General features: G+C 32.8%; 1 long non-coding RNA gene across 1 annotated transcript; it reads left to right on the top strand.

The window, feature by feature from the left end:
- The first annotated feature begins 1,036 nt into the window (after window positions 1–1,036).
- On the top strand, window positions 1,037–4,871 carry LOC115939829 (uncharacterized). Its single transcript, XR_004074607.2, has 3 exons — window positions 1,037–1,711; window positions 2,320–2,387; window positions 4,111–4,871. It is a non-coding gene; the product is annotated as an uncharacterized LOC115939829 (long non-coding RNA).
- The last annotated feature ends 701 nt before the right edge of the window (window positions 4,872–5,572 follow it).

The following is a 5,572-nucleotide window of genomic DNA, read 5'->3' as shown; positions in this document are numbered from 1 at the left end:
TGATATGCATATGCAATAGCTGTTTGGGTTAACTACAAGTTTCAATGCAGTCAAAGCAGATATATTGATTTAAAAATACAGAAATGACATTTATGCTTTTTTGTTTTTGTGATCTGAGTGTACTTCTCCACTCAACCTTATCCCTATGCTTTCTAAAATAAACTTTTTATGCAAGTATCTTATTTGATGAAAATTTAGAATTTAAAAATATTTATTAGTTAATAGCTTTTGTCTGGATAACTCAAACATCTTAAAATTGTGACTTAAATAATTTGGAAATTTATATTACCTCCTTTTAAAAATTCCTCTCTTGTTTCTATCCATTGCCCATATTATGTGCATAACACTATATTTGATAGTCACTTTATTAATTTATACTAAATTGTTATAATGACTTCCATGTACATTTATATTGTTTATTTATTTACAGAATCAGAAAAATTTATTATTAGAAATACAATTTCTGTAACTGTGTATAGTTTCTGCCATAAAATTTGCTGTAACTGTGACAAGTGTTTGAAAGTAGAGGAAAAAATTATATGGAATCTGGAGTAGCAATGACTGATTCACAGAACATTTATTCAAGGGCTAAATTTAGCTTTCTCCTTGGTACTGAATGCCAAAATATTTATAGATAGTATGTGTAGACACACATGAACAAACATATACACATTCATATATGAGTACTTAAAACTTTCGGTCATTTTAATTGTTTAAACAGTAACAAAACCAAAATGGAAAAGCATCTCCCTAAAATTATATAGAAATAATTTCCTCAAGTAATATTTTTAGAAGAACAAAATAATGAAAAAATTCACGTGGCCGATAATATTGGAAAGTTTCCTCTTTCTGTAGCAAAAATAGTAAGATACACATTTCTTAATAAAATGAGGAGACAGTATAAAATATCTACCCCAAGCAAATGGCTTAAATGAGCACATATTGATTAAAAAATGAAATGAAGAATTCACACAAAAATATCACTATTACTGATAAAGAACATTATATGACCTTCCATATTTGGGACTTCAGTCAGCAGGAGCCTGAGCTTGGCTTCCCACTGTCAGTGCTAAAGAGATTAGTGATGTAATTATCATTGAATCTGATGTCCTTCTAAAGAAAGACCTGAATTTGAAATGCAAATCAGAATTTATTGAATCTTTTATGACACAGTGGAAGAATTAAAGAACTTGGTTTATGATGAGAAGACAAGATTGACAACTAGATAAGAGCTATGTTTTTAGCAAAGTAACAAAACAAAATAAGCAATGAAATGAGATTTTTGGTGGTCTCATTTTAATATGCAAACAGATTTTTTAGTAATGCGAGGACATTAAAACACTTAAAAGATCATCTTCTAGGCATCTTATCATTGAAACAACTACCTTCCCTTCATCCGAGCCAATTAATGGACTCAAATGAAATCCCTGTATAAATCTTAAATACTTGAAACTCCCATTGGTGATAACAAGAATTGCAAGTATATAAACACTATGCCCAATAGTTGTAACCCTGAACTGAGTCAATAATAGTGGACGTATCTGTTTTGGCTTCAGGGAATCGAAGGATCCTGACAGACATATCCAAGAATCTCTATTTCTATTCTATAATGCAACATAAGACATTATAAGCTATTTTGGAAATTCTGCATTATAGAGAGAAACTGTATCATCTTGGGCTTTGTTGGACTCAATCCAAAGAATTTTAGTGGGTAAGTCTGTGTTTTGTAGTCCAAAGGCAGCTATGGAGTTGCCATTAAAGGAATATGAGTTGTTATTTTTAAACAAAAACAAAACAAGCTAGATTTCCGCTGATACAATGTGGTTCTCTAACTTGCCCAGGACAAGTAATTGATGTCTGAAAGAGTGGCTAGTGAACTCTTTGGATTCGTGCAGCATTAATTGTGACCTGGTTGTGGAGCATGTATTACATGTCAAATTTAGCCACAAGAAACATAGCAAGTATTCCTTTCTTAAAGCAACTCGTACATGTTTGTGAATGTAAGAAATGTTAAGAGAATAATACATATCCTAAGCTGTGATGGGGAGAGAGGGGCGACATAAGTTCCAAGAAGAGGAGATCACGTTGGACTGGTGCTTAGCTGAGGCATGAAGAAAATATTTAATTTACAAGGACAAGACGGGAAGGGCAGATCATGTCAGGCAAGGAGTGTAACACGTTGAAAGCGAAAGCTTGAACAATATTAGGTTGAATGATAATGTTAATGATAGTAACAAACATTTACTGATTTCTTGTGGGAGTCTCTGTTCTAAGCACTTTCAACTACTACCTCATTTCATGATCAAACTTTTTTGTTAGAAATGAAGAAAGAAGATTCACAGAGAACTATGTGACTTCCCTAGGGAGGAGCTGGGATCAGGATGCAGGTAATCTCAGAGTTAGTTTAATTGGTTGAAATGACCAGATGTAAAACTTGTTTATTGTGGGAAAGAATCAACTTAGTGCTGACCTATAGACATCTTAGTTGGTTTTATTAACTAATGTCAGGTATGACATATTTATTTTAAAATCAGATTATTGCATTTGTCCATCTTCAATTGTAGGAAATTCCAGTATTTGTGAATCTGAGTTACTGGTCACATAGTGGTAGGTACATAGCAAAAGAGAACCATTATTATGTAGGAACTTTTAGTTTGTCTATTTACTGAGTTTCTTTACTGTCCCAAAGCAAATTAAGTTGTTTAACTCAGAAAAAAAACTCATAAAAGAGAAAGTTTGAAATGACCAGTTGTTCAATTAGAAAAAAAACGGAGAAAAGTCTTAATTTCTGGACAGTCTAAATGTAGAAAATCCATTAAACACTAAAACTTGAGGCAAACTTACAAATTCTCTTCCTAAATTAAAATCGAAATTAATATTGCGAAGTCATTACACTATAGAGCTGGATATAAATGTAATTAATTGATGTTAGAAATATCATACAACTTAATAGAATTATTTTGCTAATAGATTTTCAATTGAGACTCCTGACTATAAAATAAGTCACTTTGATGGACTTTTCTGGAGAATCATAATAGACAAAGTTAATATACATTATTTATGTTCAGCAGTGTTTTTTATTATACACATGTGCCCAAAGGCTTAGGCAATGGGCAAAGATTTTTTTTTTAAGTAAATTGCAAGAATAAATAAATTAAATAAAATTAAAGCCACATGTTACATTTTGGGGGCCAGGGAGAGCCATATTCATGTTCATGTGACTGTTGGCTACTCCGTATGTTAAGCTTGAGTCTGGTTTCAGGTAATCTTATGATTAAACACCTATTCCCAAAATAGTCTAGGGCCAGTCTCTAGTGCCATGCAGAGAAAGCAGTGGTTGGAGACTCAGGTTCAGCACATCCTCAGAACCTTGAACACAATCCATGCAGTTTTTGATCTAGCTGTGAGGCATCTTGGCAATTTAAAGGGACACATTCTTCTAACTAGGTAACTTTGAAGAGGGGGGTGTTCAGTATAATATTGGATAGTTTAGGTCATCAGACATGGACTTATTTGAGCTTCTTCACAATCCAATACCTGAAAAAAATATGGACCAATTAGAAGTCGCATCCTTTCCAAGGGATTGTCTGGGAAAGGGATCAGGAGAAACAATGGACTTCTCTCTCTACCTTTCTCTTTATTAAAACTAAGGAAAGAGAAGAGAAAGATGTCTGGAATGCAATGTGAGATTGTTTTATTAAAAAAATCTGCTATTATGGATTTACTTCTAATCATTCCTTGACTATATGATTATGTATTATGACAAAATGTCATAATACCAACTTTTTGATGGAATGTCAGAAACATTTTATAAGTCTGTGGTTCCCTTACAACTCAAATGCTTTTATAACTCCATAAAGTTACTATAATAGGCTTTATGATTTCTTTTAAATGACTGTCAGAGGGACCTGCCATTATCTTGACACTTGTATTTGAGAAACTTTTGCTCAAGCTCTTGTACACCTTCATGGCAACACTCAATGTCTAGGTTCTTTTGTGGCTTCCTCTTTCTGCTTCTCATTATGTCTAACCAGGAATGTTTTGTCTGTTTTGATCAGCAAGGTTAGAAGTGAGCCAAATTCTGAACAATTTTTTTGCACTGTTTTTCAGCTCTGTTTAAGAAATACTTACTGAAGCTCTGGACCCATAAAAATGAAGTGGATTTTGAGATTTTATTGATGTAATGGAAGAGCAAGTATTGCCCATTGTTACTATACCCAAAACATTTCAGAAGTACAAGCAGAGAAATATGTTTCTATCATCAGAGTTTAATATGAAATCATGTTCTTCTTCTGTCATACTGAAAATTTGTCATAGATTTTATCTGCAATAAAAGCTATGTCAATGGTGCCACGTAATACATTTGTAAAGGTTAGAGATATTTTAACCCTCATCTGTGACCAGAATAATAATAGTAAGTAACCCAATGAAACACCAATGGCAGATTGTTAAGAGTGTAAAAATTGTCTGCACATATTAATGCAAAACAGCATAGGAATCCACACATTGTAATGCACCGGGTGTCATTTCAAATGGTGTCCTTGAAATGATAAATTTATAACATAAGTAATAAAATATATGATTACTAATTCTATCAATCTTATGTCCTTGTCACGGATTTGTGTTTTTAAAGTCCAGAGAGATTATGCTGTTGTATTGGTTCAAACTCTCACAAAGTCCTGTGAAAACATAACAGCCACATTACTTTAATGACTTACTTTTTGTCTTGTAACAAACCCTGCATAATGAAGAGCGTATTCTCAGAAATACAGGTTTTATTTATCTGGCTTTCAATTTCCAAAATTTATATAATTCTCTATTTTTAACTTCTGCTAATTAGGAAAACAAATATAGGAGTAAATATTTGTACCTGGATCAACTATTCCTTGGAAAATTAAAGTTGCTGACATTTATTTCTGTAAAATTGTAGTATCTCTTGTTTATTTTTCCTATTTCTATTTCTTAGTGTGACTTTCCAAACAGAATTTACTCTTTCCTTTAATTGCACATTATATCTTTATATTAAAAGCTGAATTTCGAATGTTACAACTTCTTTATCAGCAGTTGAACTACTGCTAAGCAGCCACAGGACATGTATTTAAGTACCTATACCCAACATTGAGTTACAGGATAACTACAATTCAGAACTAGCTAGAAAAATAAAATGCATTTTTAGATTTTGTTTTTCACTGAATGTACACAAGAAACAAGTAAAAGTTTTACTTGGGAAAATCCAAGTCAAACTCCCCTCCCCCTCCCACTTCCCCTCATTCTTCTCCTCCTTCTCCTTCTCCTTCTTCTCCTTCTTCTCCTTCTCCTTCTTCTTTTTAAACAGCCCAGACAGGGGATTTATCTAAGCAACTGAATTTCTTTCTTAAGGCTCACACTGACTTCTGGCCATTTTATTCTGAAGTGCAGAATGTATTTTGAATACAAGATGATTTAATTTAGTTGGTTTAATCCACAGTTTCAACTTTTGCCTTTTCTTTTAAAACACGTTCCATAAAAGCATCCACAGAAGCCTTGTTTTGATTACCCTTTATCCTTCAGCCTTAGATCAGTATCAGCTTTT

The sequence above is a fragment of the Leptonychotes weddellii genome, chromosome 4 (genome assembly GCF_054177405.1).
Source record: "Leptonychotes weddellii isolate Sample4059 chromosome 4, ASM5417740v2, whole genome shotgun sequence".
NCBI lineage: Eukaryota > Metazoa > Chordata > Mammalia > Carnivora > Phocidae > Leptonychotes > Leptonychotes weddellii.
The sequence above is the reverse complement of the archived record's forward strand: the minus strand, read 5'-3'. Positions and strand labels throughout refer to the sequence as shown.